The sequence below is a fragment of the Lepidochelys kempii genome, chromosome 2 (genome assembly GCF_965140285.1).
Source record: "Lepidochelys kempii isolate rLepKem1 chromosome 2, rLepKem1.hap1, whole genome shotgun sequence".
NCBI classification, from domain to species: Eukaryota; Metazoa; Chordata; order Testudines; family Cheloniidae; genus Lepidochelys; species Lepidochelys kempii.
Window position 1 is genome coordinate 269346630 of NC_136381.1, and position 18353 is coordinate 269364982.

The 18353-nt window shown below is 44.7% G+C and overlaps 1 protein-coding gene and 1 pseudogene across 1 annotated transcript in view; both read right to left on the bottom strand.

Moving 5' to 3' along the window:
- The window catches only part of LOC140905784 (GTPase IMAP family member 4), a 32478-nt gene that overhangs the window by 7391 nt on the left and 6734 nt on the right, over nucleotides 1-18353 (bottom strand). The window lies entirely within an intron of this gene.
- Nucleotides 227-17716, bottom strand: LOC140907951 (histone H2B 7-like; annotated as a pseudogene).

Sequence of the window (18353 nt, forward strand, 5' to 3'; positions counted from 1 at the left end):
AGTAGCCTTTTTGGCCACTGCATCACATTGGGAACCCATGTTCAACTGATTTAATATGATATTACCAGTACCACCCAGTAACTAATGTAGAAACTAAAAATGCAAAGCAGAGTGTGTATGTAAAGAAGCAATGCATGTTTTAGAGCTAAAGCTCTTTTGCCAAGAAGGTGAGTGTTCCTGAAAACAGCCTTTGGGTTACAGTTGTTAACATTCTTTCAACAGACCTTTACTTAGAGCTGGTGTACTTGGTAACAGGCTTTGTACCCCCGAGACAAAGTCGTGTCTGGCCAACTCCCCTTGAAGCAGCAGGCACACATTGCTTTGGATCTTCCAGGAAGTGATGGTTGAGCACTTGTTGTAATGCACCAAGTGAGATGTTTCTCTAGCAATGTGGTCGAAGACGTAATTTACAAAGGAATTCATAATATCCATGGCCTTAGAGGAGATGCCAGTGTCCACGTGAACTTACTTCAACTTGATTTTGGGGAAGTTCTATGGTCTGTGTTATACAGGACATCAGACTAGATAAGCACAATGGTTCTTCTGGCTTTAAAACTATGACTCTATGAACACTTTATGCACATGGATGCATTTTTTGTCCCCCTTCTTCTGGGTCATGGTCATGACTTTCTTTACAGCCCTTTTTCAGAGCAGGGGTAGATTTTGCTGGCTCAGGCAAGACTTTGCTGGCTCAGGCATTTTGACAGCTCCGTCTTCTCTCCAGTTCAATAACAACTTAGTTAAAATGGCTGCTCCTCTCTTTATTTATAGGTTTCTTATGCAAATGAGCTGCATATACTTTAAAGTTTTCTATTGGAACTTAGATGATGTATATGGGAAAATGTTATATTCTGCAACTTGCAGAAGAGAGATTCTCATCTCCTCTGATTGTTCAGACAATGACATTTTTCAGCCAATCATGAATCACTACCCCTCCAGGGAAAGGGATAAAAGGAAAAGAAACATTGAGTTGCATCACCACACTTATTCTGTGACTGTCTGTGAAAGGTAATTGTTGCAGTAAGAATTACAATGCCTGGTGCCAGGGTTCCAGATTTCTTGAAACATATAGATAGACTTTGATGTAGTGCTGGGGAGGAGTTAGTGGTTGCGGTACATGTAGGTACCAATGACAGGGAAGAATAGGAGAGAGGTCCTGGAGGCCATATTTAGGCTGCTAGGTAAGAGATTGAAGGCCAGAACCTCCATGGTAGCATTCTCTGAAAGGCTTCCAGTCCCAGACACAGGGCCACTTAGACAGGCAGAGCTGCAGGGTCCCAATGCATGGATGAAACGATGGTGTAGGGAAGAGGGGTTTAGATTTATTAGGATTTGAGGAAACTTTTGGGAAAGGGGGAGCCTATACAGGAGGGATGGGCTCCACCTAAACCAAAATGGAACCAGGTTTCTGTCCCTTAACATTAAAAAGGTCATAGAGGAGTTTTCAAACTAAGGGCTGGGGAAAGCTGACAGGTGCGGAGGAGCATGTGGCTCTAACAGAGACCTCCCTTAAGGGAGGATCTACTAATTGAAATTCTCTATGTCCTAGTAAGGAGGAGAGGATGGAAAATAAAATACAGGTGGGATCTGATGAGAAACAGTGAAATGAAAAAAAGTGCCATTCAATTACATCATGTAATGGGAGACAGCTAAAAAGTGACAAGTTTTTGAAGTGCTTATATACCAATGTTAGAAGTCTAAATAATAAGATGGTTGAACAAGAGTGCCTAATATTAAAGAGAATATTGATATAATAGGGTGTAACGATGCTGGTTCTGGCAGGACCCAACCGAGAGTGCCAATTCAGGACAAACTGCTTAAAGCAGGGCAGTTACAGCCCAAGGCTAGGGTTTCTGTGCATACCAAGGCAAACCAAACCAGCCAAACAGAGAAGACTTTGGTTTTACCCCACTGGCTAACCACAAGTCACGCAAGCAACTCCCTTAGACACCCCAGTTTCCCAGTATCACCACCAGTGCCACTCGTTATGGGGACAAATGTTATGAAAACCAATACCCCAGTAAAAGAAAAAAGGTTCTCCCGATCCCAAAGGACCAACCCTCAGACCCAGATCACTATACAAATCAGATCTTACCCACAAATCACGCTGTTGCCAACCCCTTAGAATCTAAAATCTAAAGGCTTATTCATAAAAGGGAAAAGATAGAGATGAGAGCTAGAATTGGTGAAATGGAATCCATGGCATACAGTCATGGCAAAGTTCTTGGTTCAGGCTTGCAGCAGTGATAGAATAAACTGCAGGTTCAAATCAAATCTCTGGAGAACATCACCAGCTGGGATGGGTCATTCAGTCCTTGGTTCAAAGCTTCAGTGTAGCCAAGTCCCTCCAGAGATAAGGAGCAGGATTGAAGACCAGATGGAGGAGCTGCAGCAGCTTTTTATAGTCTCTTGCCGTGTGGTCTCTGCTTCCTTTGTGCCAAGGACAAGCTGCCCATCCCATGGCCTGGAAAAACCTCAGAGTTCTGTCCATAGGCATGTCCCTGCATACCTTGCTGAGTCACAAGGTGTGTCTGCCTTCTCTCAATGGGTCACTTGTATCACTGATGGTCCTTAATGGGCCATCAAGCAGGCTAGGCAGAGCTGACACCAACTTGTCTGGGGTGTCACCCAGAAGCATAGCACAAGTTTGAACTACAGACAGTAGAGCACCAATAATTATAACTTTAAATACAAAAATGATACATGCATATAGATAGCATAATCATAACCAGCAAACCATAACCTTGTCTTAGACACCTTATTTGACCCCCTATATACAAGATTTGGTGCCACTACAGGACCTTCATTGCAACAATGTTCTATATGGTCCCAGTTCAAGTCAATAACATCACATAGGCATCACAGAAACTTGGTGGAATGAGGATAATCTATAGGACAGAGTTGTGATGTTATTGACATGAACTGTGAGCGTACAGATCATTGTTGCAACCAAGGTCTTATAAAAGAAAAGGAGTACTTGTGGCACCTTAGAGACTAACAAATTTATTTGAGAATAAGCTGTCGTGAGCTACAGCTCACTTCGTCGGATGCATTCAGTGGAAAATACAGTGGGGAGATTTATATACACAGAGAACATGAAACAATGGGTGTTACCATACACACTGTAAGGAGAGTGATCACTTAAGATGAGCTATTACCAGCAGGAGAGCAAGGGAGGCAGGGGGAGAAAACCTTTTGTAGTGATAATCAAGGTGGGCCATTTCCAGCAGTTGACAAGAACGTCTGAGGAACAGTGGGGGGTGGGGGTGCGGGAAATAAACATAGGGAAATAGTTTTACTTTGTGTAATGACCCATCCACTCCCAGTCTCTAGTCAAGCCTAAGGTAATTGTATCCAGTTTGCAAATTAATTCCAATTCAGCAGTCTCTTGTTGGAGTCTGTTTTTGAAGTTTTTTTGTTGAAGAATTGCCACTTTTAGATCTGTAATCAAGTGACCAGAGAGATTGAAGTGTTCTCCGACTGGTTTTTGAATGTTATAATTCTTGACGTCTGATTTGTGTCCATTTATTCTTTTACGTAGAGACTGTCCAGTTTGACCAATGTACATGGCAGAGGGGCATTGCTGGTACATGATGGCATATATCACATTGGTAGATGTGCAGGTGAATGAGCCTCTGATAGTGTGGCTGATGTGATTAGGCCCTATGATGGTGTCCCCTGAATAGATATGTGGACATAGTTGGCAACGGGCTTTGTTGCAAGGATAGGTTCCTGGGTTAGTGGTTTTGTTGTGTGGTGTGTGGTTGCTGGTGAGTATTTGCTTCAGGTTGGGGGGCTGTCTGTAAGCAAGGACTGGCCTGTCTCCCAAGATCTGTGAGAGTGATGGGTCATCCTTCAGGATAGGTTGTAGATCCTTGATGATGCATTGGAGAGGTTTTCGTTGGGGGCTGAAGGTGATGGCTAGTGGCGTTCTGTTATTTTCTTTGTTGGGCCTGTCCTGTAGTAGGTGACTTCTGGGTACTCTTCTGGCTCTGTCAATCTGTTTCTTCACTTCAGCAGGTGGGTAGTGTAGTTGTAAGAACGCTTGATAGAGATCTTGCAGGTGTTTGTCTCTGTCTGAGGGGCTGGAGCAAATGTGGTTGTATCGTAGAGCTTGGCTGTAGACAATGGATCGTGTTGTGTGGTCTGGATGAAAGCTGGAGGCATGTAGGTAGGAATAGAGGTCAGTAGGTTTCCGGTATAGGATGGTGTTTATATGACCATCACTTATTAGCACCGTAGTGTCCAGGAAGTGGATCTCTTGTGTGGACTGGTCCAGGCTGAGGTTGATGGTGGGATGGAAATTGTTGAAATCATGGTGGAATTCCTCAAGGGCTTCTTTTCCATGGGTCCAGATGATGAAGATATCATCAGTGTAGTGCAAGTAGAGTAGGGGTATTAGGGGACGAGAGCTGAGGAAGCGTTGTTCTAAGTCAGCCATAAAAATGTTGGCATACTGTGGGGCCATGTGGGTACCCACAGCAGTGCCGCTGATTTGGGTATACATTGGTAGGTATACATTGTCCCCAAATGTGAAATAGTTATGGGTGAGGACAAAGTTACAAAGTTCAGCCACCAGGTTAGCCGTGACATTATCGGGGATAGTGTTCTAGACGGCTTGTAGTCCATCTTTGTGTGGAATGTTGGTGTAGAGGGCTTCTACATCCATAGTGGCCAAGATGGTGTTTTCAGGAAGATCACCGATGGATTGTAGTTTCCTCAGGAAGTTAGTGGTGTCTCGCAGATAGCTGGGAGTGCTGGTAGCGTAGGGCCTGAGGAGGGAGTCTACATAGCCAGACAATCCTGCTGTCAGGGTGCCAATGCCTGAAATGATGGGGCATCCAGGATTTCCAGGTTTATGGATCTTGGGTAGCAGACAGAATACCCCAGGTTGGGGTTCCAGGGGTGTGTCTGTGCGGATTTGTTCTTGTGCTTTTTCAGGGAGTTGCACTCCTAGTGTAGACCTATAGTTGCACCAAATCTTGTGCACAGGAGGTCAAGAAAGGGACTATGAAAAGGTTGTAATTTGCTGGTTATAATTATGCTGTCTGTATGCGTGTATCATTTTTGTATTTGAAGTTATGAATATTGGCTATGTACTTGTATCTCAATGTGTTTGATTCTAAGTAGCATTAGTGAAGCATTTGACCAGCTTATTGTGAAGGGACTCTTCAGATTAAGTGCCCAATCAAGAAACACTTAACTGACAATGGACCTTGGGAGACTCCAGTCCACACATTAGGAGCCTTCCTGGGAACGTTCAAGGTAGCATGTGAGCAATGGCTGCTCTACCTGTAAAGAACTGAGTTAAGCATGGACATGTGACTTGCTCATGTGACTCCAAACTCCATTTTGCTGCTGTGATTTTCCACAGTAAGAACAAAGAGGTGTACTTCCACATGGCAGAGGATATTAAAAGGCCCTGGAATCCCCTCCATTTTGTCTTCATTCCTGCTTCTTACCTCTGGAGGAACTTTGATACAAACTGAAGCTCTGAAAAATGGACTGAATGACTCATCCAAAGCTGTGGATGTTCTCCAGAGACTTGATTTGAGCCTGCAGTTTATTCCATCACTGCTACAAGCCTGAACCAAGAACTTTGCCATTACTGTATGTAATTGATTCCTTGAACCAATTTTAGCTCTCATCTATATTTCTTTCTTTATATGAACAAACCCTTAGATTTTAGATTCAAAAGGACTGGCAACAGCATGATTTGTGGGTAAGATCTGCCTTGTCTGGGGCTTGGTCCTTTGGGATTGGGAGAACCCTTTTTCTTTTACTGGGGTATTGGTTTTCATAACCATACATCCCCATAAGGAGTGGTGCTGGTGGTGATACTGGGAAATTGGAGTGTCTGAGGGAATTGCTTATATGACTTCTGTTTAGCCAGTGAGGTAAAACTGAAGTCCACTCTGTTTGGCTGGTTTGGTGTGCCTTAGTAGTAAAGGAACCCCAGCCTTGGGCTGTGACTGCCCTGCTCTAAGCAATTTGTCCTGAACTGATACTCTCAATAGTGTCCCACCAGAGGCTGCTTTGTTACAACAGTAATATGAGGGTACAAAATATATCAGAAGGAAAGAACAGGTCATGCTGATGGGGGAGTGGCACTATATGTGAAAGAAAGCACAGAAGAGAAGAATGAGGGGGGATTTGATAGCTGCTTTCAACTACCTGAAAGGGGGTTCCAAAGAGGATGGATCTAGACTGTTCTCAGTGGTACCAGATGATAGAACAAGGAGTAATGGTCTCAAGTTGCAGTGCGGGAGGTTTAGGTTGGATATTAGGAAAAACTTTTTCACTAGGAGGGTGGTGAAGCACTGGAATGGGTTACCTAGAGAGGTGGTGGAATCTCCTTCCTTAGAGGTTTTTAAGGTCAGGTTTGACAAAGCCCTGGCTGGGATGATTTAGTTGGGCTGTGGGCGTAATGGAACACCTCCTTGTTGACCTGCTTGTTGGTAATGATTTTTTCTGTGTAGCTCAGGTTAAGGTATTTAGTTGGGGATTGGTCCTGCTTTGAGGAGGGGGTTGGACTAGATGACCTCCTGAGGTCCCTTCCAACCCTGATATTCTATGATTCTATGGGATAATTAGAAAGGCCAAAAAATAATCTGAAGAACCGCTAGCCAAAACTGAAAAAGTGACAGCAAATTTTCTTTAAGTAAATCAGAAGCAAGAAGCCTGCTAGACAACCAGTGGGGCCACTGGACAATCGAGATGCTGAAGGATCACTCAAGGACAATAAGGTCATTGTGGAGAAACTAAATGATTTTTCTGCATCAGTCTTAATGGCTGAGGATGTGAGGGAAATTCCCAAACCTGAGCCATTCTTTTTAGGTAACAAATCTGAGGAGCTGTCCCAGATTGAGGTGTCATTAAAGGAGGTTTTGGAACAAACTGATAAACTAAACAGTAATAAGTCACTAGGACCAGATGGTATTCACCCAAGAGTTCTGAAGGAACTCAAATGTGAAATTGCTGGACTACTAACTGTCATTTAAATCATCTTCTCAACCAAATAACTGGAGGATAGCTAATGTGATTCCAATTTTTAAAAAAGGGCTCCAGAGGTGACCCCAGCAATTACAGGCCTGTAAGCCTGATTTCAGTACTCGGCAAACGGGTGGTAACTAATAAAGAACAAAAGTGTCAGACACATAGATGAACATAATTTGCTGGGGAATAGTCAACGTGGTTTTTGTAAAGGGAAATCATGCCTCACCAATCTACTAGAATTCTTTGAGGAGGTTCAAGAAGCGTGTGGACAAGGGGGATTCAGTGGATATAGTATACTTAGATTTTCAGAAAGCCTTTGACAAGGTCCCTCACCAAAGGCTCTTAAGCAAAATAATCTGCCACGGGTTAAGAGGGAAGGTCCTCATGGATTCGTAACTAGTTAAAAGACAGGAAACAAAGGGTAGGAATAAATGGTCTATTTTCAGAATGGAGAGAGGTATATAATGGTGTCCCTCAGTGGTCTATACTGGGTCCAGTCCTATACAACATATTCATAAATGATCTGGAAAAGGCGTTAAACAGTGAGGTGGCAAAATTTGCAGATGATACAAAAGTATTCAAGAAGTTAAGTCCCAGGAAGACTGCGAAGAGCTACAAAAGGATCTCTCGAAACTGGGTGACTGGGCAACAACATGGCAGAGGAAATTCAGTGTTGATAAATGCAAAGTAATGCACATTGGAGAACATAATCCCAACTATACATATACAACGAGGGGGGTCTAAATTAGCTGTTACCACTCAAGAAAGAGATCTTGGAGGCATTGTGGAGAGTTCCCTGAAAACATCCACTCAATGTGCAGCGGCAGTCAAAAAAGCAAACAGAATGTTGGGAATCATTAAGAAAGGGATAGATAAGGAGACACTACTTTCGGCGGCATGTAAGACAGGTGTAGCTGCATGTCGCAGTGAGAAGTAGGCTGTGTTCACACTGGGGTGTGGAGCTGCATGTGTCCATGAAAGGCTCTGGTGGGGTGAGCAGTGGAAAATGGCCTCAGCAGCTCTGCACTGCCAGAGCCTTTCACTGGGACGAGGAAAGGCTCTGGTGGCATGGAGGCAGCAGGGAAAGCCTCAGCCTGCCCCTGCCGCCTCGCCCCTGCCAGAGCTTTTCCTGGCTGCCTCCCAGCTGCTGGCGTCTTTCCCTGTAGCAAGAAAAGGCTCTGGCAGCAGGGAGGCAATGGGATGCTACCCGGCTAAAAACAGCAGTGTAGATGGAGGCATGGCTTGGGCGAATAGAGAGCCAGACAGGGTGTGAACTCAAGTACATACCCACACCTTTCAGGTGTATGTGTACTCTACCTGCCTAAGCCATCCCTCAGTGAGTACACCACGATTTATACCCATGTTGAGGAGGGGAAGAAGGGAGAGGGCTACTCAGGTATGGACTCTACATGTGGCTGAAATAATGTGCAGTGTAGATACACTCCAAGTCTGGTTCCTTTCAGGCTGGATTTCAGTTCCCAGGGGGCCATGGTCATCGGCTGCTCTTGGAGGGTTATTTTGCTGAGCAAGGTGGGGCTACAGACCTGGTCTATATGGCTATGCTGCTGGAGTATCTGACCACTGAGATTCTCCAGCTGGCTGGTGATGCTGCTCAGGACAACAAGAGAAACCAGAATATAGAATGATAGAACCACAGCATTAGAAGGGACTGCAAGGGTCATGCAGTCTAATCCCCTGCCAAGATGCAGGATTTGTTGTCTAAACCATGTGGTGTGGGAAGGAAGGAAAGTATTTTGACTGTGGGCGTAATGGAACACCTCCTTGTTGGTAATGATTTTTTCTGTGTAGCTCAGGTTAAGGTATTTGCTCACAGCAAGTATTTGCTGGGACCCCCAAGGGAAAGGGTAAGGTCTCAGGAATTGCTTGGGGAATGGGAGAAAGCCTCCTTGATTCCTCTGCGGCAGCGGGAAGCCACATGCTTCCAGGTGTGGAGGTGGTTGAGACCTGCTCCTGCATTGCAGATGAGGGATGGGAGTATAGGGCCTGCCAAGGAGAGAATTGTCCAGGTTGTTAGCTGCCAGCAGGTTGCAGATGAACCAGAGACAGCCCCCGCTCTAGGGAGCATAGAGAAATGTGTATTAGAGGGGAGCCCAGAGAAGGGAGAGGGAACCTCAGAAACCACTGGGGTGGGTGAGGATTCCTGTGACTTTGTAACACAGGGAAGCAGGGTGCTTCCAAATACGGGAGGGGCTGAGACTAGCTCCTTTCCTGCAGAAGGCAGCATGCCTTCAGGATCAGGGGCAGGGGAGGTGTTGTCAGTGATTAAGGAAACTGTCCCAGTTGTTAGCTGGCAGGATTTTGCAGTTGAATAAGGACGGACCCCTTCTCAAGGAGGACAGAGAAATATGTCTTAGTCGGGGGCCCAGAGGAGGAAACTGGGGAGGGAATAGTCGGGGTACAGGAATGTCTCCTCACTGGTCACTCGGGAGAGGATTCCCAGGACCAAATGGATGAGACAGCATCTGAACACCCAGGCAGTCAGCCTGTGACCTAGGTATTCAGAGGGAAGTGTGTAACCGACCTCCTGGAGACACAGCCGACTTCTTAGGGACAGAGAAAGAGGTGACAGAGGGAACCCCAATCCAGGTCCCTGTTTTTCAGGATGCTGTTTCGGATACATTTTTGGAAAGTAACTGTCTCTTTAAACCAAGATGCAGCTCCAATGCCTGTGATAGCAGATGAGTTGAGACCAGAAAATTGCCAGGTGATGGTTTGTGAGAATGCAAACGACCCAACTAACAGAGACGGGGGTGTTTTCCCCCAGGCTGGTGAGACACAGGGAGCAGTTATGGAAAAGCTGCAGGGACAGGTGCACCTGATCAAAGGGTAAACACACCTCGCCCAGGGAACAGAGATCACAGTCCTCTAGGAAAAGGAGGCAGGGAAGGAATCAGGGCTGGGAGGGGGAAACTCAGGGTAACCCCAAAAAGGGAGCTGGATTTTTTCCATATGTACTGCCCTCAGATTGGGAGACAGCTCCCCAGAGGGCCCGCCAATGTGCAGGATCCCCCTGGACCCTTATCTCACCAAACCTTGAGGTACCAAACTCCCAGAAACATGATTAAATTAAGAGCCCACACTGAAGGGAGCACGGGAGGGAAAGAAAACCCAGTGACTGATGACATGGGAGAGAGTCAAAAAACAGGAGTTCTCACAACAAAATGTGGTGGCCTCACAAGGCGGCCATCAACTCGTGTTGGTGGCCACACTGACACGTTTTCCTAAAATATTTAATTAACTTTAGGAATAAATAAATATGCACAGATCCACATCCAAATCATTGTAAGTTAAGTAGGGTTTCTTTTTGCAGACTCGGTAATAAAAATAACACTTTGAAAAGTGATATTTGTATATTTGTTAGTATCACTTTTCACAGGACACTTAATAGCTCCATGGGAGGCTATGAAAAGCAATAAGTGACATCCACAAACATACACCTATCACTTTTCACAGCAAGCCCCAGGACGAGTTAGGCCCTGGGTGGGGAGGTCAGAGGTGGAGGCAGCTGGTGCCAGGGACAATGGTGGGATGGATATGGGGCCAGGGAAGGCAGCCAGGGGGCTTGGGAGGTGAATGCGGGGCCAGGAAGGCAGGAGGGTCCAGAGACGATGGGGTGGGGATTGAATGTGGGGCCGGGGGAGGCAGCAGGAGTCAGGGATGATGAGGGTGGGTGGTGAGCCCGCTGCAGTGTGGCTAAAGCTGGAGTTGGCGGCCTCTGCCACATGGCCAGGGGTCAGTGCCTGTGACCAGAGCCCAGAGCCCAGAGCAGGAGTTACGTGGCTGGAGCTGGGGGTTAGAGCCTGCTGCCAGGTGTCAGTGCCCATGGCCAGAGCCAGGGGTAGGAGCCTCATGGCCAGAGCTGGGAGTCAGAGCCTACTGCTGTGTGGCCAGAGCGGTAGGTCGATGCCTGGGGCCAGTGCCCAGCACCACGTGGCCAGAACCTGGAGCTGAGTGCCGAAGCCCGGGGCTGCGTGGCTGAAGCCAGGGGCCAGTGCTCGGCACTCGCTGCTATGTGGCCAGGGCCAGGGGTTGGCATCCAGGGCCAGCTCCCGCCATCACGTGGCCAGAGCCCAGGATCAGAACCGGATGCATCTGATGAAGTGAGCTGTAGCTCACGAAAGCTTATGCTCAAATAAATTGGTTAGTCTCTAAGGTGCCACAAGTACTCCTTTTCTTTTTGCGAATACAGACTAACACGGCTGCTACTCTGAAACCTGTATTACCTCACTGGTTACTCAGAAATTCAAACAACACAGTTCCCTTAAAGCACCCAGACTCAGGCCGCCATCCAGGTACACAAGTCAACATATGATGATGATTACTGAAAAATCTTATTTTATCATATAAAAGAAAAGGTTCTTCTGATCCCAATGGATCTGCCACATTCCCAGGTCAACATATAACTTAGACCTTACCCAAAATACACACTTATACCCAATTATTAACTAAAATTTATTAAAAAAGAAAAGGGAGAGAATATTGGTTAAAAGATCAATATACATACAGATATGAACTCAATTCTTGAGGTTCAGATTCGTAGAGTTGTTGAGCTTTGTAGATTAAGATAATTCTTTTCAGATCAGTCCAGAGTTATAAAGTCAATGTCCATTATGGGGCACCAGGAATCCTTGGATCTCATTCTTTGTAGCTTGCAGCTTTCCCATAAGCATTCAAGCAGATATGAGATAAAAAAGGATCGTATCCTAGGGTCTTTATAAATTTCGAGCAATCTCTTGGCCTGAGAGAACAATTCGGGTTAACCCTTTTGTCTCTCAAACATCATGGCAATTAGCATTGGGTAATTTATCCATTGAAAAGTTCATATACAGTTTACCACAACCTTCAAAGAGACATGTAGACAATAATACTACCTATTTCAATCAAGTGTCATCACAGATGTTAATATTCCTTTTGGATCTTGAATCAAAGCTAGAGTAACAGACAAGAATTGTTTGTTTACATCACAGGACCTGAGCAAACACCTACCCTTCTATGGCTCTAACAATGCTGGTTTGCATTTCAAAATTCTATTCTAACCTAATGCAATAACCCAACTACCATTTACCTATCTTCCTAACAAGTCTCTAAAGGTCAACCATGGCTCAGCTGGCCTGCAGATTTTCCTTAACCCTTTTCTGGCCATGTGTCATATTTCATAAGATGTTATATTATAGACAGATAACATCACATATGGTTTTCACTAAAATATGCTGTTGGTTTGGGAAGTGCCCAGACACTAGCTGTCCAGAGACAGTGACAAGGGAAGAGGTAACCAATGCCCGGGTGGGTGCTGAAAAGACATCACCAGCTATTGTCCAGCAGAGGAGTTACAATTCAATGACTCATTCACAGGAGACACACAGGAGTATTGATTCACCTTGTGACTGAGTAATGCCCACCAGACATGCCTGGACTTGTGTTCTCCAAGCACATGGGACTAAGGGTATATATCAGAATGCAGGGTCCCCATGCTTGGTTTTTCTCCCTCCCCACCTATGGTGCAAGCAACAAGGATGATCAGAAGACTGAAGACTCCTATGGAGGAGACTGGCCCAGGTTTCAAGAGTGAAATCTCTGTACTATGAACTGAAATGTCCAGTGGGGTGAGAAAAACTGCTTAATCTAGATGTTGCCCTGTGTAATAGGGTTGAGAGTTTAGGCTGCATGCTTATATTTTATTTTATTTTGGTAACTAACTCTGACTTTTTGCCTACCACTTATAATCACGTAAAATCTATCTTTTGTAGTCAATAAATTTGTTTAACTATTTATCTTTATCAGTGAGTTTGGCTGAAGTGTTTGGTAAGGGTGTTTGCTCAGGTTTACAAAGGCTGGTGTATATCCACTTTCCATCGATGAAGTGGTGAACCAATTAATAAATTTGCACTACTCATCTTGATCAGTGCAAAATGGTATATTCCTGAGGTACAGAGCTGGGAGCGGGGGGGAGATTCGGTTGGTGCCTTTCTCTGTGTGATTTATGAGTGGCTCTGGGAGCATTCATGCCATCTAGCTGGATGTGGGGCTCCACATGCGGTTGTGCTGAGTGATCACAGTGCCTGGAGGGGCTTGCTGCTTGTCATTAGCAAAGCATTGTGAGAGACAGCCCAGGTTGGAGAGTTAAGGGGGCACAGCAGTTCCACAGTCCCGGGCTGCACCCCAGGGATCCCGTCACACCCATTGCCTGTCGCTCCTGATGCTGCTCCAGGATGCTGACATTGCCCATTGCCCTGTCGCTCCTGATGCTGAGGAGCTGCTACCACTGTCCTTGGTGGTATATCCCGGGGAGACTGAGGATGACCCCTGGACGAGGTTTGCCCAGGGGGAGAGTAGGAAGCAGCCCAGGGAAACCAGGCAACAGTTGGGTTGAGAGCTGGCCTGGTACAAGGTCAGCGTATTATGGGCAGATCCCTGCTGACCCAGTGGCAGATCACTCTGCTATTAGGGCCTTGGTCTGGGATGTGATGGAACTGGGAGGGCCCACATCCCCCCTGCCACCCCACCCCTGAGGTGGCAGTACTCCCCCTCTTTAGGCCAAGAGGCCTGCATTCCTCGGACACCCCTGCCACAGTCCCATACATTGTGCTTGGCGCTCACCCCTGTTGGAGCCCCACAGACTATGCTTGGCGCTCACCCTGCCTGACTGCAGGCCAGAGCCCTGACTGCTGCCCTACCCTGCTTAAAGGCTGGGTGAGTGAACTGCTACAGCTCTTCCTGGTTGCCAGGCTATTTATAGCCCTGCCCCACTTGAAGGCTGAGGCCCGGTTGCAAGGTGCTAATTCCCCCTTTTCCCTTTGTTTGGAGAATACTCTAATAAGCCAAACTGAGAGCAGGTGTGACCTCCCTCAGAAGGAGGGAGGCCACGCCAACTTATACTCCACAACTCCCATTGGGAGGCTGTTCAAGAACCTCACTCCTCTGATGGTTAGAAACAGTCTTCTAATTTCCAACCTGAATATACTCATGGCCATATTAATAAAAAGAAACCAAGGAAAGAAGAAGTGGGAATTCTAAACCCTGAGGATGGGATGGAGACTAAAGATACACTGGGCATGGCCCAACTCCCAAACGAATACTTTGCCTCAGTTTTAAATAAGGGTAACGAGGAACCTAAGGGTAGTGGCAGAGTGGCTAATGGAAATGAGGATAGGGAAGTAGAAATTACCACATCTGAAGTGGGAGTCAAACTTATACAGCTAAACAATACTAAATCAGGGGGCCCAGATCATCTCCATCCAAGAATATTAAAGGAACTGGCACATGAAATTGCAAGCCCAATAGCAAGGATTTTTAATGAATCTGTAAACTCAGGGGGTCGTACCCTAAGATTGGAGAATTGCTAGTATAGGACCTATTTTTGAGAAAGGGGGAAAAGGTGATCAGAGAAACTATAGGTCTTTTAGTTTGACCTCAGTGGTACACAAGGTCTTGGAACAAATTTTGAAAGAGAAAGTAGTTAAGGACATAGAAGGAAATGGTAGTTGGGATAAAATACAACATGGTTTACAAATGACAGATCTTGCCTAACCAACCTGATCTCTCTCTTTGAGAAGATAACTGATTTTTTTTAGATAAAGGAAATGCAGTAGAGCTCATATGCCTGGATTTCAGTAATGCATTGGGTACAGTTCCACATGGGAAATCATTAGTTAAACTGGAGAAGATGGGGATTAATATGAGAATTGAAAGGTGGATAAATAACTAGTGGGATGCTGTATGATTGAAATATGACCATTTATATAATTAATATTGCCCCATTAGACAATTGCAACAAAACTTGTACAAAAAATATCATGTAAGATGTCAGTGGAAAAATTATGATTCCATAAAGATGATTATCCTGTTTAAATCCATGTATCATCAATGGATCTGAAGTTATGAATATCTGTGTCTCAATATCTGTATTTGTTCCTGGAGGAACACCCAACAGGTAATATCTACATCAAAGCCAGACAGCTTTGTGTTGATGGCCCATCAAAGGCAACTCTCACAGTCGGCCATAGAAGAAATTCATTCTGCCCAGATGGCTCTTCCTGCAGACAACTTAGCCTCCAAGTGGCCAATAGGATCCCCAGGGAGTCAGCAATCCATGTAAGGACAGGTGACTTGCTCATGTGACCCTGGACTCCATCTTGTGCCAGTAATTTTACACAAACTGTGCTGTGTGCTTTGTTTTGGGACAGTAAAATTCCAACCACATGGCAAAGGGTATAAAAGACCCTTCAATCATCTCCATGTTGTCTCTTTCCTGCTCTGATTCTCTGGACTGTGGATTTACAACTAAAAGGAGCACACTGAACTTTGGAAGCTACCAGAGACTTTACAAGCCAGCAGTTTATTCCATCACTGCTTCAAACCTGATGCAAGAAATTTGCAACGATTTATGTATATTATCTATTAACCATTTTAACTCTCTTCTCTTCTTTATAAATAAATGTTTAGATTTTAGTTACTAAAGGATTGGCAACAGCATGATTATTGGGTAAAATCTGAGTTACATATTGAACTGGCTGTGCGGTTGAACTCTTGAGATCAGAAAGAGCCTTTGTTTGATGAAACTGGTTTTCAGTAACCACTCATCATAATGTCTCGTGTCTGGGTGATGAAATAAGGGCTGGAATGCCTAAGGAGACTGCATTTTTGACTTCTTGTTAACCAGTGTGGTGAGATAGAAGTTTACTTTTCTTGCTGGCTTGGTGTAATCTAATAAGGCAGACTACTTCTCAGCAGTTTATCCTGAATCTGTTATCCTCATCTGTGACCAGGCATGGTGACAACTGGTTAAAGGGGAGACTACAAGGGGCCATGCTCAAAGGTGAACTGTCAAGATGGAGGGAGGTTATTAGTCAAGTTCCACAGGGATCAGTCTTGGGACCGATCTTATTTAATATATTAGTGACCTTGGCACAAAAAGTGGGAGTGTGCTAATAAAATTTGTGGATGACAAAAATTTGGGAGGTATTGCCAATACAGATGAGCAGAATATCCTACAATAAGCTCTGAATGACTTTGAAAACTGGAGTAATAGAAATGGGATGAAATTTAATCGCGCAACGTGACAGGTCATGCACTTTATGGACTAACAACAAGAATGTTTGCTATAAGCTGGGGACTTATCAGTTGGAAGTGACAGAGGAGGAGAAAGATCTGGGTGTATTGGTTGATCACAGGATGACTATAAGCCACCAGTGCGATGTGGTCATGAAAAAGGCTAATGAAGTGCTAGGATGCACCAGGTATTTCCAGTAGAGGTAGTGTTAGTACCATTATACAAGGCACTAGTGAGACCTCATCTGGAATACTCTGTGCCATTCTGGTCTCCCATGTTTAAGCAAGATGCATTCAAACTGGAACTGATACAGAGAAAGGCTACTAGGATGATCAGAGGAATGGAAAATCTGCCTTATGAGAGGAGACTAAAAGAGCTTGGCTCATTTATCCTAACAAAAGGACGGCCCAGGAAGATATGATTGCTCTCTATAAATACATCAGAAGGTGAGGAATTATTTTAGTTAGTTAGTTAGGCAGAGTGATGGGGCACTAGATGGGGAGGGCTCTGAGTTACTCCAGAGAATTCTTTCCCAGGTCTTGCAAAAATGCTCAGGGACTAACTGACCACCATATTTGCTGTTGGGAAGAAATTTTCCCCCAGTTCAGATTGGCAGAGACCCCGGAGGGTTTTCACCTTCCTCTGAAGCATAGGATAGTTGCAGATTTAAACTAATGTAAATGGTGGATTCTCTGTAACTTGGAGTCTTTAAATTGTGATTTGAGGACTTCAGTAACTAAACCAGAGGTTATGGGTCTATTAGAGGAATGTGGGGGCGGGGCGCCGAGGTTCTGTGGTTTGTGATGTGCAAGAGGTCAGAGTAGATGATCATGATGGTCTCCTCTGGGCTTAAAGTCTTTGAGTTTATCCCCATTTGTTCTTGTCTCAACATTGTCCTTTAGCTTAAATAGCTCGTAACCCACCCTGATGTTTACCCCTCTAATGTATTTATAGAGAGTAGACAGATCTCCTCTCTGATCAGCCTAGTAGCTGTTCCCTACACATCAATTCATTCTTCATCCAGCTTGAATTCATCCGTCTTCAACATGGGTGACCAGAATTGAACACAGTATTCTGATGACGTTTTACCAATGCCCTGTACAGTGGCATTGATACTTCTCTATCTCCTGATACCTCACCTGATACATCCTAGGATCACATTTGCCTTTTTTTTGCAACTGCATCACACTGGTGGCTTGTAGTCCTCCTGTGACTGACCCACAGTCCCAGGTCTCTCTCCTCTTCTGTCGCTTCCAACTGATGATCCCCCAGGATGTAGCAGAAATACTTACTATTAGACCCAAAGTGCATGACCTTGCACTTTGTATTATTGAATTCCATCCCATTTCTGTCACTCCAGTCTTCCAGATCTTCCTATATAATGTTCTGATCCTCCTCTGTATTGATGATGTCTCCCAATTTTGTATTGGCAGCAACTTTCATTAGCACACTCCTGTGCCAAGGTTATTAATAAAAATATTTAATATGATTCGTGACAAGACTGACCCTTGAGAAACTCCACTAGTAACCTCCCTCTAGCCCAATAATTCACCTTTCAGCACAACCCATTGTCTCCTCCCCTTCAGCCACTTCCTTCTCCTCTGAACATTTCTTGTACTGATTCCCATCTTCGCTAATTCCACTAATCATTTCTCAAGTGGTACTGTATCAAATGCTTTATTGAAGTCCAAGTATTTTAGATCTACTGCATTTCCCTTACCTAAAAAATCAGTTATTTTCTTAAAGAAGGAAATCAGGTTAATCTGGCAAGATCTATCTTTGGTAAAGCCATGTCACATTACATCCCCTTGACCATTTACCTCATGAATTTAATTATTCTTTCTTTCACAATTTGTTCTAAAGCCTTGCATACTACTGAGGTCAGACTCAGAGATCTGTAATTGTCTGGATCACTTTTTTTCCCTTTTGTTAAATACAGATATGCCATTAGCTCTTCTTCAGTCATATGGTACTACCCTCAAATAGACAGATTTATTAAAAATCCTTAGCATTGGAATAGCAATCTCATATGCAAGTATTTTTGGGATGGAAATTATCCGTTTCCCCCAGTTTGAGCTCATTAAGCTCTTTATGTTTTTTCTTCCATCTCTGATGTGATAATTTCCATTTCTACAGACACATTTCCATCAGCAGTCCTGCCTTCATGTTCATGTTCCATATTATCATCCTTATTGTAAACTGAAGCAAAGTATTTAGTTTGAGGGCCACAGCTAGATTATCTTTAATCTCCTTCCCATCCACATGGTGTAGCAGCCCCACCTCATCC